This window comes from Mus caroli, chromosome 16 (assembly GCF_900094665.2).
Source record: "Mus caroli chromosome 16, CAROLI_EIJ_v1.1, whole genome shotgun sequence".
Taxonomy (NCBI): Eukaryota; Metazoa; Chordata; class Mammalia; order Rodentia; family Muridae; genus Mus; species Mus caroli.
Window position 1 is genome coordinate 66,111,891 of NC_034585.1, and position 19,539 is coordinate 66,131,429.

The following is a 19,539-nucleotide window of genomic DNA, read 5'->3' on the forward strand; positions in this document are numbered from 1 at the left end:
TTCACAAGGGTGAGAATGGACCTGGGAGGACTGGGAAGTGAGTGTGATCAGGGTGCATGACAAAATAATCAATAAAGATATTATGTGGGAAAGAAAAAAATATTCTTTAACTCCAAAATCTGTGTTCCAGACAGAAAAAAAAAAAAAAAAGTAAAAGGGAAGAAGCAGCCAACTGGATGTATCTGTCAGCGTTAAGGGGATTTCCATTGTGGAAGGCTGAGAAAACAAATTCTCACTTCTCTTTGAGATCCACAAGAATCCTAGCTCTCTCTACTTCTATGCTAAAGTCCCTGCCACAGTGGATCTAACAAAAGATTCCAATGACACCTTCTTGATAGTGGTTCTTTTCATGTACTTAATATATCTTATTACTTCTTTGATTTTTCATAGACAATAATACAATAACATCATTTTACCCTTTCCTCTTCCCACTTGAAGCCTGGCAGTCTCCAACCTGTGGATCTCCTACCAATCAGATATTATATTGTGACTCAGAACAGTAGCAAAGTTACAATTATAAAGTAGCAAGAAAAATAACTTTATGCTTGAGCGTCACCACAAGAAGAACTGCATTAAACTTATATGCCCCAGTACAGGGGAATGCCAGGGCCAAGAAGCAGGAGTGGGTGGGTAGGGGAGCAGGGCAGAGGGAGGGTATAGGGAACTTATGGGATAGCATTTGAAATGTATATAAAGAAAATATCTAATAAAATATAAATAAATTAATTAATTAAAAAAAGAAAAAGAACTGCATTAAAGTGTCACAGCAGTAGGAAGGTGGAGAACCACTGTGCTAAGCCTTCCGATATATCCCATCTTGTTCCTCTTCAAATTTATAGCCTCTTTTTCAAAATGTTGCTATATGCATGTATATGCACATATATTCCTAACTACAATCTTTTCAGTGTGTATAATGTTGCAGGTATGTATATTTTCTGTGTTTCTTTAGTCACAGGCTATGTATCCCCTACAAAAGACAAGCAATCCTTGCTTGATTCTTTTTTCTTATCCAGTATAGTTTCCTGTGCTTATAGTTTTTAGTCAATATATTAGAGTGGTCTATATATAACAGGGTGTGGTTTTGCTCTCCGTGTTCTGTTTTCTCATTTTTACATATAGGTAGTTTTAATATGTTAGTGGTAAACTTGATCACTTATCTCTACTTTTTCATTATCTATACAAGAAGCAGCTCATTGTGGTACAATTAAATTTAAATTCACATATAGTCATATTTTTTTTCTAGCTTTGTAGGGTAGAAGCTTCAAGCTTAATTGTAAATGGCTATGAGTGTTGGCATGATTCCTCACTCCACCTCAAGGCCTTCTCAGAATAACATGGCTTATAATCCATCAATACTTCCATTACTTCTGGACCCTGTGCCTGGCCTGCTGGTCATTTTTGTTCTTGCAGTGATACGGGCAATATGGACAAACAATTTAGAACATTTGTACTGTCCTATTTGAGCCATAGAGATGAAGGCATCCCAAACCTTGTACTGGATTTCCCATTCTAGCTAGTGTGGAAGACATTTTATAACATTAAGCCACTCTAGCACATGGCTTGCTCGGTTTCTTGACTTTACCATTAAGCCATTACTTTTCCGGAGACAAGAACAAATGAAGGCAAGACGGTCTTTATATGTAATGGCTGTTTATCTAATCTTTAGGTTCACAAGTAAAAACTGGAATTACAGTCAAGTTTCATACATCTTAAAGGCAAATTTATAAATATTACTCTGTCAAAATAAAGAGTAGGTCATAATCTTTTGAGGGTGAATAAAATCTGCATTTTATTTTCATTCATTGGCGATTTCATGCTAAATGAGATGTAGCCATTTAAGAATGTCAGTGTTAATTTCTCAGTGTTTAGTGTTAAAAATATCACTGATCAAATATATACATAATATACTTGCCTATTCCTATATGTAGCCATAGTCTAATTTGGACATACTTATAAATACACAGTGGTACAGTTATTCCCTATAAATAGCCTATCTAAGATGTCTTCCCATGGATTTTCCTTAGGCTTCCTTCCACCTAGGCTCTCAAGAAAAGGTGAAATTCACTCAGGGGGCCACTTGGTTTCCAGCTGAAAATTCCTCTCTCCTGAACACATGCAATGGTGCCCTGTAGGACCATTGTCCACTGAACTTAAGTTTTGTGGCCATTACTCTGCCAAGCACTTCAGGCTGGGAAACAATCTCTTAAAGGAGAGCAGTTTTTCAAGCCACATTATGGTGCTTTTAAAGGGAAGAAAACCCTTAATGAGAAAATGAGTCTCTTGAAGCTTCAGGCTCCAAGGTCAGGTGTGCACACTTGGCCTCTCGGTTGGCAGAAAAATCTGTTAAGGGACATTTCTGGGAGCCCATTCTCTAAAAGGCACACAATGAAATAGGATGGCAGGTGATCCTCCAGAGCTTCAGCTGGGCAACTTTATAATTCTTCGACAGATTTGCTCCAGAGCTCCTGTTGCAGAGCAATACCCCAGGAAGTCAGACTCTCCCTCAGCTACATGCGGCAACATGGGAGGAGGAACTGGGTTGCTAAGGAACCGGTTGTAATAACACCTTATGGAGCTAACACTTTGTCAACTAATAACGGTTCCGTGTGAATAAACTTATGAGAGAGTCTCCTCAAGTGGATTAATACACTGTCAGTGTTGGGAGGCCACACGCTCTATTTTTATTTATTTGTATTTTTATTCGCATCTAGCGTGGTGCTAAATAAATGTTTGGAGAGTGTCAGCTGAGGTCAGCCTGCTCCACCAGATTGAGCTCAGCTGACTCTCCAGGTTGGAAGTGAGGAGGAGGAGGAGGAGAAGAAAGAACACTTGCTCCATTGTTACTTGCTTGTCTATGCTGCAGGTGGCAAGAAGAGGTGGCTGCTTTTAGAGACCTGAGGGAGGAAGACAGAGCTTCTTGGATCTTCAAGAGTGAGGATAGGGAAAATGATGCTTCTGATTCAGAACCGCTCGCTGAAGGTTAGAATGGACATTGTGAATATTGTTGAATAAAGGATAATGGAAAAGTTCTAAAAATAACTGTGTGCATGAGCCTTTTGGTGTCCCTGTGGTGGTCTCCATTAGCTGGTGGTGCAATTTAGGCATAACTGTCCCTTCTCTAAGACTGTGTGTTTAAATCGAACCTTCATAATGGCATCTAGAAGTCAGGATATATTTTGATCCCTCCTACCTCCCATGTACCTATGTAGGCTTCCTGGTAAACTGCACTACTTACTTCAGCATTCTGAGAAATAAATATGAAGCTAAAGGGTAATTACATTTAATTTATGGAATGCAGAATAATAATAGCATCAAGCAAAGGGGGACAAGGAAGAAGAAAGGCAAAAGTCATCTGGCTTGCAGAGCCTCTTTTCCCTGTACCCTTTAGCATTAACCAAGGCTCACTGTAACACGGGAAGATGATGAATTCACCGCTGTAGCTCTTTGTTATTTTTACCTTTGCCCAGAAATGTAATTAAGAAACAAATCATATTACCTTGATGACAGAGACAAAGTATGTCAGAAATGACACTATTACTGCAAAATTACAGAAGACACAGACTCGATTCCACTCCCAATTTATCACAGTGGTGATAAAAGGTCTCACTCTTCCTAAACAGGGAAATTGAATGAGAGTTATCAGCATTGTATTACTTAGGACCAGAACCATTTTTTTTCAGCCATACAACATTAATTATGTAATTTATGATGTATTTTTTCCATATTTGATAGTGGTGTTCTATAACACGAATAATATGTGCTATTCTGTTTTGAAGAGCTATTTTTCTTGAGCTCTTATTGGCTTATTCATTCACAGGATAAATTTACAAGTCATCAAAAATAGTGCTTTTAGACTGTGCATGCATGCATGTGTATGTGTCCGTGTTGCATGCCTACATGAACATGTATGTTTGTGCGAGAGTTAGCCCAAGGTGTGCATGTGTTGACACAAGAGTTCAAAGGTCAGCTGTCTTATTCTATTGTACTTCACCTAATTTTCAAGCAAGTGTTTCTTCCCTAACCTGGAGCTGACCAATTCAACTTTGGGTTACAGAATCCCATGCCCGTACCCATTATTTCGATCATGCCAGGGATCAGAATTCACGTTCTTAAGTTTGGGCACTAAGCTTTTTTCCCACTGAGCCATCGCCCCAGCCATAACATGGTTAAGTGGTGCTCTTGATTAAGACAATGAGCCACAAGGAATTCAAAGGTTTATACAGTTTAAATTTATGGAGCATTTCCCAGGAGGGAAAAATCACCACCCACTTAATTTAGCATGCCTCCTTATTCTAAGCAGCTGAGACATAATAAAAATCACTGGTGTGTGCTTGCTCATTGTGATGTCAGATGTGCCTTTTTTTTTGTTCTTATTCAGGCCAGAGAAACTCAGTACAGCACACCTGCTATAAAAAAAGGCTTCAAACACACACTTAATAGCTTGGTTCCCTCCACCCCTTCCAGACCAATTGCTGCCTGGGAGCCTCAAGTGTCACCCATGTTCAGAGTTTTAAAAAACAGTCAGGCTCTAGGAATAACACTCTGCTCAGCTGAGGGTAAGTCATGGTCATGGTCATACATTTCCCCACTTCTCTCTTAGAGAGAGAGAGAGAGAGAGAGAGAGAGAGAGAGAGAGAGAGAGAGAGAGAGAGAGAGAAACAGAGACAGAGAGGGGGGAGGGAGGGAGAAGGAGGGAAGGAGAGATTGAGAGAGAGAGAGACCAATCTAGAGAGAGCACATGCGTGTATGCTGTTGTCTTCCCCCAGGCAGCATGAGAGGCTAGGGATCGATGTGTCTGCTATCTGGCTTCCTCTATCACTTGACACCTTATTTTTGTGAGACCGGCTCTCCCACTAAACCCGTAACTTTTCCTCTCAGGTAATCTGCTCAGCAAGTTCTTGAGCTTGGCTTGTCCCCTAACTCAGCCCTGGACTAACAGTCATAAGCCTGTTTTTGTTTTTGTTTTTGTTTTTGTTTTGCACCTGCATTTTGATGTGGCATTAGGGATTCAAACTCAATTTCTCTTGCTTGAATGGAATACATTTATCTTCTGAAACATATCATCAGTCCCAAATTTATATAAGTTTGAAGTGTTCAGTCTCAGCTCATATTCTATTCTCCCAAGTAGGGCTTCTTGAAGCCTTTCCAATGCCGTCCTCCTTTCCTATCCCTGTCTGTCTTCCACTTTTTACAGTAGGTCTGACTCTTCTAGCATCTTTGCAGGAGAGATAGGAATGGCCAACAGCAGAAGAAACAGCAAAAGATGGGGGTGAGGGTGTGTCATGACTGATGCTGTTGACATCTACCTTTGCTCTGTAATCCTGAGGGGCAAGGTGTTTTCTGGGAGTAGTGTTTTGTAAAGAGCCACCATTTCCTATGTGACCCTTTTTATTTACCCATGAGGCATTACCTCTCAGGTAATGAGCTATACACCCGACCCCCACTGATTAGTCAGAGGAAATTACCCATGAACCTATTTCTCTTATCTCCAGCTCTCCAACTTTGACTCCTTAACCTGGGCCACTAGAAAGCCTGTCCTTAAGGATCTTGCAAAAGATAGGTTGGTTTTTGGGTAAAACTTCCTGTGATATCCATTGCTAACTCATTAACCTACTTGCCTAAGCTCTATGGTCTCCAGCCCTCTCTTGCCTAAGTTTTGAGACACTGACAGATCTCAAGCCTGGGACATTCATGCAATAGCTCTAGTGCTTCCCGACTATACTACAGGGAGGTAGCTTACAATGAATTAAATAGCTAGACATTCCTTCTGCAACAATTGTAACACTGTCGCACACATCATCCTTATGCCCAATCCCCCTCTTTCCTGGAAGATTATAACATGGGTGTCTATATGTAACTGAAAAATAGATACGATGTTTGGTTGGACAGAATAAGGCAAGTATTCTTTTATGCTTAAATGTCTACCTACCTTTTATCTTTCCTCAAATTGCTTAGCAATGGAATCTGTTAAAACTGATTGGTACGACAATGTGGTTTGCCTGAATGAACGCACACATATGAAACACAAGCAATCTTTTTTTTTTAATTGTTTGATTCCACTCTCCATAAACAAAGTATTCTTCAAAAACAAAGCAGAGACATCAAATTGCCATATTTAGCTGCATAAATTCTGAGGACTGCAGATAGAATAAGTATAGCATGGCTCTATTTTTTCTTGTGGGTGGAAAATTCATTCATGTCTTAAGTTGAAAATAATGTTTGTTTTTCTTAGCACTCATTACTACCCAGGGTCTGCATCGACTTTCAAAGTTTATGTCTTTTCAAATTAAATTTGAGATGCCCACTACTTTTCCTATCAGAGTGAAACACATTCTAAATCCTAACAAATCCATTTCTTTAATACGCCACTTGAAGGATAATAGTGCAAACAAAAACACATAATGGGCTCCTCTTGTGAGAAAGGCAAATGCGCTCCCTCCTCATGAAAGATCCTTTGATAACTCACTCCTGGTTTTGCCACTTGATTTATATCATCTTCCCACATTAATTTGTTTTTAATTTTTTTCCTGCCTTCTAAGGCTTTTCTCATTTCCGTGACACATACGTGACAGATGAGTTTGATGAACTACAAAAGTGCAGGTTTAAAATTATCCTCGAGTTCCATGGAGTCTGTGCAAGAAACCCAGAAGTCTGGATTTCCAAAGGGCTTCATCACAGTTTTCAAAATTAACAATGAAATAACAGCAACAAAGCATTATGGCACCATTGGGTTTTGTTCGTTTGTGTTTTGATTTTTAAAACAAACCCTGAATGGTTCCTGAGAGTTTATTATTTCCAAGTCTTCAACAAACATAATTGTGTACTCTTGACATGATGTTCAGGCCATAGAAGCACTATAAAATTAACTTAAAATTTAGAGCTGATTTCTTTTCACATATTTTATTTTAATTTAGAAAAATAAATACTTTGGTTAACTATTTGGAATTAAGGAGGAAACAAAATAACTGTCAATGCCTTAAGGTAAAACTCAATATTTGTGAAAACACTTCCAGCTTAATATGCACAGGTCATGCACATTTGTATAAAAGTGCAAATCTGTCGCTCTTGTTGCTTTCTACCAGGTAAGTTAGAAAAGGCTCCCTGGATCAGCTTCCTATATGGATTTATGCACCTCATTATGAATGTCCTCAGTCATTGCTTCATTGAAACCTGTTATAGACGAAAAGACAATTAATTGACTTAAAGAGGTGATTGAGGCTGGAATCATGGGTTTTCCGTGCTGCCTTCTATAAAAGGGATCCTTCATCCATTTTCCTTGCCATAGCATGGAATTGGGATGAAAAGGAAAAGAAATACATTTAAATCATCGAATGATAGAGAATCATCTGTTCCTTAGTCATTCATAGTTGAAGAGGACGTATTCTGTTTATTCAAACTCTAATGATTTGTGTGGTCATCTTGCAAGTACACGCATATGTGTCTATTGTGCATATATGTGTGTAGATGTGCTTGTGGACCAAAACTGACAGTCTTGTCTCTCCCTCTGTAGCTGTCACCTTGTTTCTTTAAGACAAATTCTTGTACTGACCTGGAAGTCATCAAGCAGGCCCCACTGGCTGGCCGGTGAGTCCCAGGGACCCATCTAACTTGACCTCCCTGGAGCTGGCATTACAAGTAAATGCCACCACTTCTGGCATTTAACTTATTGTGGGCTCTGGGGATGGAACTCAGTTCTTTGTGCTTGAAAGTCAAGTCCTTCATTGACTAAACTGTCATTCCCAGCACCCCAAAATTCTAATTATTCATATCCAAACTGGACCTTTGAATTCCTTATCACATTTTAGAGTGTGTTCAAAATGGGCAGATAGGAAACTATTTCTATTTTCCCAGGCATACACTTAAAGAGAACCTCCTTTTATATTAATATCTTGGAGAAAATAAATTCCTAAGGAAGACTAGTAATTGAAATACTTAGCAAAGTGATCAAAAACAATTGTGTTTAGTTAATTTATAACTTAACACCTCTGAAATAATTGTGGTGCTCAGAGCCCTGTATTGGAAGCATTCTGTTTTTTTGCTTAAGCTAAAGGATCTTTAAAATGCAACCAGATCAAGGGATGGCAAGGAATATTCTCGTTGAATGAAAAGATCTTCCTTGTTTTATCATGATAAGCTTAAATACAGGTCATGTGGTTATTAGTGTATTATTCTATACAACTCTACTATTTTGCAGTATCTTAAAATGTAAACATGGCTAGGTTTGTCCATTTAAATTTTATAATTTACTTTCTAGATGAATCCAAGTTTTCTGAGCTATTGCATATGCACTTTAAACTGCAGCATTTCCTAGCAACCCACCCACGCTACTGACTTATTTAGATGTGTTCTATGAAAGTGTAGGTGAGAATTCTTGAGAAACGTTTGTTTTGCTACTGTGAAGTTATATTTTTTTTCCCACTGACAAATGGCCTAATAATGATTTCCAGGTAGATTTTGGAAGGAAGTATTTAGAAATACCATTTCAGTTTCTTGCATTCAGGATTTTAGAGATGGGTTGAACAAAAGACCTCTCCTAGCTTTTTCTTAACAGCTTTTAAAAATCAGGTCCTAACATTATGATAACTCATTTTTTAATTCTTCTTTTGAATTAAGGACTCATTTTTGTGTCTTGGTTATCATATTTTCTCTTCAGAGAAAAATGTAGTACTATATTGACCAATGTAATTTCCACAGTTGTAATATTAACAATATTAAGGTTTTTATTAATCTCCATGGCAACCTTGCAAACATATCTATTTTAAGAAATAATATGAAATATGAGTTTTTCCAGACATACTATTGGGACAAAGAGCTGAATGTGGGCTCTTTTCCTCCTCACAAATACAAGGAGAGACTTCCTTGGGCTCTGACATTTATACACTGATTTTCTATAATGGTGAATGAATGTGTGTTGTTAACAGTTACTCGAACTCGTGGGAACTGATAGATCTGGTCCTTGCGCAGGTATTGACAATGTATGTGAAAACTAGAAATAGCAGCTCCCTTCTCCTGGATCTGCAGAACCAAAGATGGCAGCCCCCTACAGAGACCTTATACTAGCTAAGCCCTCTCCCTCTGTTGCATGATAAACTGGCTGAGCTTCTGGGTTGTCGCATTGTAGTGGGTAATGCTCCATCAGAGAAAGCACAGCCCACCCAATCATCCCAGCTTTTCTTTCTGTGTCTATGTGCCTGTGCTCTCCTCACTCCATTGTTATCCCGCTCAGCTTTGCAGAAACAAGTTGTGTAGCTCTTGGTGTGACTACTGCCCTAAAGGTTAATAGCTTTGAATCAGAGACTCCCAGTTCCAAGTGCACAGAAACAGCCACTTGGACTCTAGGCATTGAGAACTAAGGGTGAATTATGCCAGGTTTTTGAAGATAGAGATGTTTAGCCCTAGCTGCTCCAGTTAGTGTTTTACTGCTCTAGGTTGTTAATGTTAAAGACCCAGGACTGGACAGCTAGCATTGTAGTTCCAGGCTTTGAATGTTAATACCCTTCAATTTTACCTTTGGTAGAACTCTGTAACTCTTCCAGTGAGTAGGATCTACAATTCTGACCCTTTCTTCGTGGCCTCTTGCCTTCCTTAGACTTAGTTTTTCACTGACTCTAGCAATTCTTTATTCCTTCTCAGTCTTCGTAGTCTTTCTCTCAGCTGCTTTCTGGAACTCTTCAGCTTTTTGAACCAAGTACATGAGCAGCTATGTGGACCAGAGGCTTGTATGACTTCCAGAGGAACTCTGCAGCCAACACTGGGTTATTCACATCCAATGCCTACAGGGGCAAAGTAAGGACTTTGTTTGCTATTAGTATTGGCAGCTTAATCCTCTCTGCCCTTGGTAAAGGCCACCCATAGGCAATAAAAGATTATTCAGAGACATAGGTTGGGGAGGTATGTTCAGCAAATAGGAAAATAAAGTGTCCTGGACTAACTATCAAAAGAAAATAGGTAGAGTGGGTACCATTCTGGTATACTTCCTGTTCCACCTCCCCCATGCTAGTTTGATAGTTTCTGCTCATTACATCAATGACTAGTACATATATACATTAAGCACACTTTTTTTTTTTTTTTTTTGAGCTTCAAAAGAATCAGTCCTGATCGAGCATCAATGCAGGCTGGTCAACCAAGACTTGTCATGTACAAAGTAAAGTCTCAAGGAGATGGTGCAAGTTGTCATAAGGGACATGCCCTAAATGTAGTTTAATAAAGCAGAGGTTGTGGCTTTGGTGAGTCATGGTCATAGGGTTTCTTGCAATTGACATGGAGTTTTCTGGGAAATTTTATGAAATATTCAGAAGAGTCAGGCTACCATGATGGTCAAGTATTAGACTGGTTGTCAAGGAAAAGGCTGTCTAATTGATAGGGCAACAGGTGAAAAGAGATAGTTTCTTAGCTGTCAGTCAGGAGCTTGTCTGCTCATTCTTATTGTTCATTTTAAACACCAAATGGTACTTACTGAATGCCTCATATGAAATTAACATTGTTAACAACAGTTAATAGGACTAAACCACTAGGCAAGTATACTTAGGGAGAGCTGGATTTTCCATCCTCTCTCTGACAGATAAAACACTTAACCGCCTCAGACATTCTATCATAATGACTTTCTGTAAGCATTGTGAGGACACATGGAATTTTGCAGTAGATCAGAAAATGCAAAGGATCTATTTCCACAATTCTCCCCTTACCTTTTATAAACTATGTTAACCAGATGTTCATTTCCATGCCATGACACCTGACAAAAGTCTCCAAGAAAAAGAAAAAGGCATTGTTTATTTTTGCTTCTAGTTTCAGTCCACCTCAGTGAGCTGTGAGTCCGTGATGAGGCAGAGGGTCATCATGAGCAACATGTTGCTGAAGAAAGCAGCTTCCTCATACCAGCAGGAAGAATAAAGAGAAGACAAGGGGATGAAACAACACATAGCTTCCCAGAGGCATGCCCACACTGGTGTACTTCCTTGGTCCATACTCTACCTTCTACCTTTTGTCACATCCCAATAATGTCATCTTACAATTAATCTTTCAAGAGATTAATCAATTGAATAAATCAGAGCCTATAGAATCCAAGCATTTCTCAAAAGCCCAAGAGCTAGAAAACATACTCTATATATGTGTAGAGATACTTCCTATTAAAATAATAGTACACCGTTGGTTGGTTGTCATATATTGATTTTATATATATCAATAAAATGACCTTGGCTCATTCATATGTAACATACACATATAAATATGTATATGTTCATATACATCTTCTTCCCTTCCTTCCTTCCTTCCTTCCTTCCTTCCTTCCTTCCTTCCTTCCTTCCTTCCTTCCTCCCTCCCTCCCTCCCTCCCTCCCTCCCTCTTTTTCCTTAGATGATTATATACAAATTTCCAAGTAAGAAAATGGCAGTTATGGTGCTTACAATTTTTAAGAATTAAGATTAGAATTGCTTTTACTTAATGTAGTTTTTGCAAAGTAAGGGCTCAAATGTGTTTAGGAGACTAAATGGAGTAGATCGTCACAGGTCTACATTGATGGACATATATTGGGGAAATGACTTCTGAAAGCTTCCCTCCATTTTCTATTGAATACATTTGCAAACTCCTAAAGTAAAAGGATGTTCTGTTTAATTAACGGCTTAAAATGACAGTTCTCTTGGGAAGGCTCACTCTGAGCATGATCAAACTCTTTTGTGTGAGAGAATTTCTGAGCAGTTAATAAGAAAAGGAACTTAGAAGGGCCAGTGGCAGAGAGCCAGTATATAGTTACTATATCCTAGCACATGGTGGTGAGGTTTGTGACCAATAATAAGAGTCAGTGTCATTAAACACACAACTCTACAAAGGCATTTCTTCTGCCACTGCTGTCCTAACCTCTGACTCGTTCAGTGTCAGTCACTGATTTTATTTTTAAAGCTCATGTTACATATATTCAACATCTGGATAATTATAGTAAAATCTAATCAGACTCTCGGTGTATGTGAATATTTGGAAATAAATGGCTAATCAGCTATTGTTCTTTTAATATGCCTTCCAGATGGAAATAATCATAGTCTCAAAGATATTCCAAGATTACGCTCATCATTTTAACTTTATCTACTAACAAAATAATAAACATGGAAACTATTTTAATGAACAACTTTTTCATATATTGAAATATTATGCATAAAACTGTGGTATCGTATCATTCTGCTTAAATTACCCAGAATTTCAGGACAATTGTCTATATAAGGGATATAAAAGAAGCACAGGGATTGACACACATTCTCCTGATTATTTTTATTCCATGAAGTCATTACGTTACAATGACTACAACAAGTAATAAGTGATGTGAAATAGCCTATGACTAACAATTTTTTGCCTTTTTCCCCTTGGTATGCCTGGAAATCAAGCTGAGTTTTACATCCAGGGAGTGTATGAATCTTTCCGATAAACCATTAAAAGACTTATACTTTCTGAGAACAGAGGACCTGAGAGAGAGAGCTTGAGTTATACTGTTTGCTCCCATTCTATTTCTCACACATGTTCTACAGTCATTTTGAAATCTACAAGGAGAAAAGATGGGGGAATTGGATAAATCTAAGAAAGAGGATTGTCTTGCAGTTACTTTATCAGGATGGGCCCTTCACAATTCTTCTGTGCAGGCTCCTTCATGACTATAGCAAACACGATTTACTCTTCCATAGGATGAAGAACATATCACAGATTACATAATAAATATTTTATAGGTTAATGTTTCCTCTTAGATTATGAAGGCAGTTTTGATAAGGTTGCAAGAATTCTATCTTGTTCAAGTTTGAGTCTATAACATATGTTTAGCAAAGGAGTAAATATGTTATGCATGCAGTAAACATTTCCATTTTTGATTAACAGAAAACAATAGCACAATGGCTGTAAAATTATCACAACCATGGTCAAGTGGAGTTTATTTTGTTATTATTTGCATATTCAGAAATAACCATTGTTTAGAATATGTCATTCCTCCTTAATATTTTTCTTTTACATATTTTGAAAAACTATAAGCTCATTTTTAATATACAAAAAATACAAGAAACACTAGTTTAATAAATTTGAATAAGAAGACTCTTTTTGTGACTTTTTGACATTGACAAGTAGCACAGATCAATCTACTATCATCTTTGGACTAAAGAGAAATGAGGAGTTAAATACTTAGTTTCAAAAATATTAGCACACAATCACATTGTTTTTGACCCAAGCTTCTTATGATAACCTATGCTATATTTTTAGAAATCACCTTCTAATCCTCTTAAGTTAAAATGACAGGTCATAATATTTTAATGGAGAGTGAGTGGAAAATGAATGGCAGAATAGTGTCATATATTAAGTAAAATAACTTCGTAATTAAATATAAAGGCCATTTCAGCTCAACAAAAGCTTTCTTTATACTTATTGTTATACATATGTAGCACACAAGAAAAGGTTAAGGACTGGTCTCTATTATTCTCCTACTAATATCTCTGGTTAATTTGGGAGCATATACTCTTTGTTTGCTTCTTTCTTGGCAACATCTTGGAAGTATAGATCTCTTCGTCTATATTTAGACCTTGGTTTTACAGGTCCCATATTCTGTAGATTATATGAATGATGTCTTGCTGCATTAAGAAATTTCTGAGGATTGTGCTGTATCTTTTAATACAAGGCACACAATCTTACTATGATACTAACATTTCTGTGTTCTAGCTATAGGACATGCACTTACTCAGCTACCATATTTAAGTATTTGGATTTATTTATTCCACTTTCTCTGGCTTTGGAGAATGAAGAGAACAATACCCATGGAACTGCCTAACAGCATTAGTAATTCTTTGTGGTAGCCACCTGTACCATCAGGCTGTTTAATGAAAGGATTTTGAAGTTTTATAAACTAGGTCTAGTCAGGAAGTTGAGTAATAAATGGAAATTTTCTTTGACTTTCTAGTAGTTATGAATGTTCTTATGAATGGTTTTGATGTGGAAAGATGAAGAGATATTTTGTAGATAGAATCAACAGGAGTTGTTATCAATGAGATTTAAATAATGTGGAAAAGCACTATGTGGAAGATGGCTTTGTCATCTGGTGTATACAACCAACCAATAAACTGGCCATCTTCCCTGAATATGCCAGGATATGAAACAGGGCTAGGGGAAAAATACAGAATATTTTAATGCAAAGACCAAGAGACAAACCATTTAGATAAGCTTCTTGTATTTTTGAAAAATATGAAGGGCTTGTTCGGAGCAGGATATTATGATTCTTTGCATCTTTTCTTCTTGTAGCATTCAGCAGGCAAAAGAAAGACATTTTATTCACCTAGTCTGAGGATAATGCAAATGAGTAGATACAAGTTTGAATGGCACTTGAGAGATTTTGGGAAGTTTTAATATGTTAGGTGGATACATTTAGGGAATCAATAGTTTCTTATAGCATGCACAGGATCAATGGCTATATAGAGGGACAGATATAGATTGAAATTCAATATGGCGAAAACAAACTTTTCAGTGAACCCCACTAGAAAAGGTCAGGCGAAACTGGCCCAGTAGATTTCTCTGTTTAAGATAGGAAGATGTTGATTTCATATACTGTGGGGATCTGGACTATTTCCCGCATGAAAGATGTCTCCTTAGATGAGCTCATGGCAAAGGTCCTCCAAATAAGAGCAGCAGAATCTCCTGAGTACAAAGGCGAACCACTGAGTACACTGAAGACATACTAAGCACACTGTAGACCCACTGGGCACTCTGAAGACTTACTGAGTTACAAACGCAAAGCTCTGCCATCTAGGTTTGCAGTTTTTCTAATGTCTCTACTATAGATTAAAACTGTAGGTCCAGTGACTTCAGTAAATTTTGAATTAGGGCCACTGGCCATAATGCTACCAAGAGTGTTTCAGTCCTGTATTAGTTAGGGTTTTACTGCTGTGAACATACACTATGACCAAGGCAAGTCTTATAAAACAAGTCTTATAAAAAAAACAACATTTAATTGGGGCTGGCTTACAGGTTCAGAGGTTCAGTCCATTATCATCAAGGTGGGAGCATGGCAGTATCCAGGCAGGCATGGNGCAGGAGGAGCTGAGAGTTCTATGTCTTCATCCAAAGGCTGCTAGTGGAAGACTGACTTCCAGGCAACTAGGGTGAGGATCTTATACCCACACCCACAGTGACGCACCCATTCCAACCAGGCCACACCTATTCCAACAAGGCCACACCTTCAGATGGTGCCACTCCCTGGTCCAAGGATATACAAACCATCACAAGTCCTATAAAGGAACAATGGACCACACTACTGCATCAGTAGAGAAAAGCAAAATACCATCTAGATCAAATGTATGAACTTCCACTGTGAGTTAATTCGACTAAGGGCAGTTTAATAGGAAGGACCTCAGTAAGATTAATATTAATTATGAAAGTGTACTATGGAATATTCTTATCCATTACTGCCTTGTTCTTTAACTTAACTATTCCACTCCTCACAAAATTTAATGTTCTTTAATATCAACAACTCTTCTGAAATCAACCATACTTAACCATCAATATTCCCAGAGAGCAGTTTTATATTGTGATTAAGCAATGGAGTACTTCACTGTTCAAACAGGTAACTCTAACTCACATTATATTTTTCACTTTTATTAGGTACAAACGGGTAATAATTAAAGGAGTAGTTCTGAAGGTAAATTAAATTCCATAATATAAAATACTAATCTAAAGCCAGGACATTTTTTTAGCTGTTTAACATAGATTCCAGGTTTCTGTTAAATTAAAATGCCTAAAAATTCATTAAAGCATTCAATAGATTGTGTAAAACTTTAAACTCTCCTTCCGCCAACGCTTTTCTGAGGCTTTTGGTTATATACATTTATTTTATTGTGGAGCTTCTGCATTTTATGTCATTATAATATCAACCTCAGCTAGAGAAAAAGTTAGTTCCGATGCAAAGCATATTTAATGTGCAGAACAGTTTGATTGCTTTGCATGTTGAAGTCTATACACTATGAGTTAGACATTTAAAAAAAAAAACAATTTCAGCTCAGAGCTGCTAATATTTGGAAAATGGAAGCCCATCTTGAAAAAAGGATAAAGAAGAGACTTATACCACTTTGTCTAATTTATAGGTGACATTGGAAACAAAGCAAAGAAAACACTTCAAAGGCTTGTAAGTTTTATGTGCTACCTAGAATGGAATAAATTCCTCCCTGAAAATGGAAACAAATGACAACATGCCAAGGCCATTTAAATGCCCTGAAGAGGGCATCTAGACTTTCACTTTAGTCACTACTAGAGGGTCAGCAGTAGCTGTTTAAGAACAAAAATGAAGTGTAGATCTCTTAATAAAGCCAATTCAAAATGAAATAACATGTGGATCAGACAACAAACAGCAGAGCACTGCAGTGTAGAAGAATGTATAAATTTACCTGTGATGTTTACTTTGTATTTCTGGTCCTGCTCTCCAACCTGGATAATGTCCTCAGTTCTGTCAATTGATCAACCATTTGTTTATTGTTAGGGAGGAGTCAGAGTTCCTCTGGGATACTATTATTTAATATTTTACTGTTGCAGAGAACAGTGTTGACAAATTATGTTAAGTAGTATTAGACATTGGATCCAGACTCCTTAGGAGATAAAAGAGGAAGATGGTCTTAGCTGCTTGCTGTAACTTTTGGGATAGTAAGGGCACCACAGGACTTCCTAATGATGGCAGAAAGTGCTATGGCATTTTATTTGGTGATATCTATCATAGATGATAGCTGACTATATATAGGAAGTGTTCTTATACTGAATAATCCCAAAGAAAAACTTTCTTAGTATGTCCTGCACATATTTATCAAATATATTGCTTCAAATAGAAGTTAAATATAATGATAATTAAGAATTGTATGTATTTAAGTTCAATGCAATACTTTGAAATATCTATGCAGCTGTTTTTAGCTCAGTTCTGTAATTAACATAAACACTGCTTCATAAACTTCTAATTTTTGATGGTGAGAATAATTAAAATATTTCTACAAGAGATTTTCAAAATGCAGTATTAACTATATTAACCATGCTATGAAGTATATGCTTGAATGTATTCCTCATTTATTAAAAGTTGTATTTTTAATTATTAGCTACCAAACATCTGCCTTGGTTACTCATTCGGTTTTTGGTTCCATGAACTTAAATTTTATAGATTCTTCATATGAGTAAATAAAGAATTTTCCTTAATGAATAATCTTCCATTATTTATCCTTGCATAATTTTCTCTTGGATTATGCAACACAGACTGACTTACTTCTTACTGTGAATAGTTTTCTAGGTGACAAACATCCATGTTCATATGTATGCATACATGTGTGTGTGTGTGCGTGCATGCGCGCGCGACTATGGTAATATTCTTTATACATCTATCAACAGATGTACATTTAGTCTGATTCCATATAATGGTTATTACAAATGTTTCAAAGAACACAGGAGTGCATCAGATCAGTTAGACAAAATAATTTATTTAATTTTTGGATACATGCTCATAAGCAGAATTCCTGGATCATATCATAATTCTATTTTTACTTTTTGAGAAATTTCTATATTGTTTTCCATAATGACCACACTGATTTGCATTCCCAACAGCAGTGTTCAAAGATTCCCTTTCTCTAAATCCTTACCAGTGCTTTTTATCTTTCCTTATTTGGATAATAGCCATTCTAATGGGCATTAAGTGATATCACATTGTGAATTTAATTTGCAGTTCCCTCATAATTAGTCATAATGAACATATTTTCATATGTGTATTGGCTATTTGTATGTCTTCTTTTGAGAAATATCTGTCCCAGTCCTCAATATTAAAGTAAGATTAGTTCCTTTTTCTTTTGTTCTTTCTTTCATTCTTCTTTCTTCTTCCTATTGACTTAATGGCACGCACAAACACACACACACACACACACACACACACACATGTATATATGTATATTTATTGAAAACTATCCTTCTTTTAGAGTCATTATATTCAAAGATTTCATCTTATTGTTGTTCTCTGTGTTGTATAGCTTTTCTATTAATTCTAATAATCCCATTCATCTATTTTTTGTTTGTTTGTTTTTTGCTTCTATGCTTTTGGGACAATATGTCATATAGGTTTCCGTTATATCTTCCTTTACTAGTTTGTCAGGTTAAACAATTTAAATTTTTAATGCACTTTGTAATGACTTTTGTCTACAAAGTGAAGTAAATGAGTAACTTCAATATTCTGATACAGACATCCAATGTTTTCAAAACATTGAATGTTTTTGTATGTTCTTGGTACCTTTGACAGTTAACCATGAATGTGTGAGTTTATTTATGGCATATGTTTGATGTATACATTTGACATTAAGCTCAGAATGTAAATATCCTTGATGTCTAAATTTCTCCATTCCTGTTTGCACATTATCTTGTTTTAATGAATACTCCGTCGTGTATCTGGGTTTATTATGTGTTGTAGAAAACTGACATAGTGTGAGATACAAAGATAAAGTGTAATCAAACTATAGGGTATTGAAGTTTGCATAAAATAACTATTGATTTAACTAGTTCAATCAGAATCTGTGTCTCAGGTCATCTATTTGGAGACAGTAGTAGAAGTGTTTTTCTATGTTGAGTAGAATTGTGAATGTAAGATTTCTTTCAAGCCACTGGGCTACAATGTGGAACATGAGGTGATCTGTTGGCACTGAATGAAATAAACACCAAGAAAGACAAGTTGAGAAATACATTCTGAGTTGTAGTTAACTATCTGAAAAACTTCTCAGTCACAAAAAAGACTGTAATTATGTTGATTAGTCAAGCTTGTTTGAGTTGTGTTTTCTATTATCTGCAAATAAAATCATAATAACAAACACAATATTATCGATTTCCAATCTCTTGGATGTAAAACCTCAAAAGCCCAAACCAAAACAAATATGAATAATATTTTTGCAATGATTAAAAACTTTTTTTCTAATTTTGTGGACAATTTGCATATCATGGGTGTATGCAACATTTTATTGTAATTGATGATCTTATTTCAGGATAGTTAGAGTCACATGGAGTCAACACCAGTTGTAATTTGACTACTACTCTCTTTTTCTCCCCTTTTATCACTTGCTGTCAGGAAAAAATACATAAATATATTAAAGGTATTATCAAGAAGTCAAGATCACTCTCAGCATTAAGGGAAGAGAATATCTTAGGAAAAAAAAAATAACCCTGTCTCATTTAACTCTTTTCCTCACAATCATCAAGTACATAAGAAAGATGAATGAGAGATCAGAGAACAAATTGTTTCTTCTTCTATTTCAAAGATGACCTGGAGGTATCTGTTGACCTTTGCTACATAATTAGAAAGATACATTACTTGAAGTTGACATTTCCAGTGAGTGACAAGTATGTTTTCATAAATACATTGATTTAATAGCATTTAAGAAAACCCACATGTTTTTATTAAGATCAAAACTCACCAGAGAAGTCCTGCCATTAAAAATTTAAAGTATTTTCCCTTTCTGTCTCTCTGTCTCCCTGTCTCTCTGTCTCCCTGTCTCTCTGTCTCTCTGTCTCCCTGTCTCTCTGTCT

At 36.7% G+C, this 19,539-nt stretch overlaps 1 long non-coding RNA gene across 1 annotated transcript; it reads left to right on the forward strand.

Annotated features, from left to right (window-relative positions):
* The first annotated feature begins 2,854 nt into the window (after positions 1–2,854).
* LOC110311193 lies at positions 2,855–11,203 on the forward strand. The gene is made up of 3 exons (XR_002379935.1): positions 2,855–2,979; positions 7,511–7,584; positions 10,786–11,203. It is a non-coding gene; the product is annotated as an uncharacterized LOC110311193 (long non-coding RNA).
* The last annotated feature ends 8,336 nt before the right edge of the window (positions 11,204–19,539 follow it).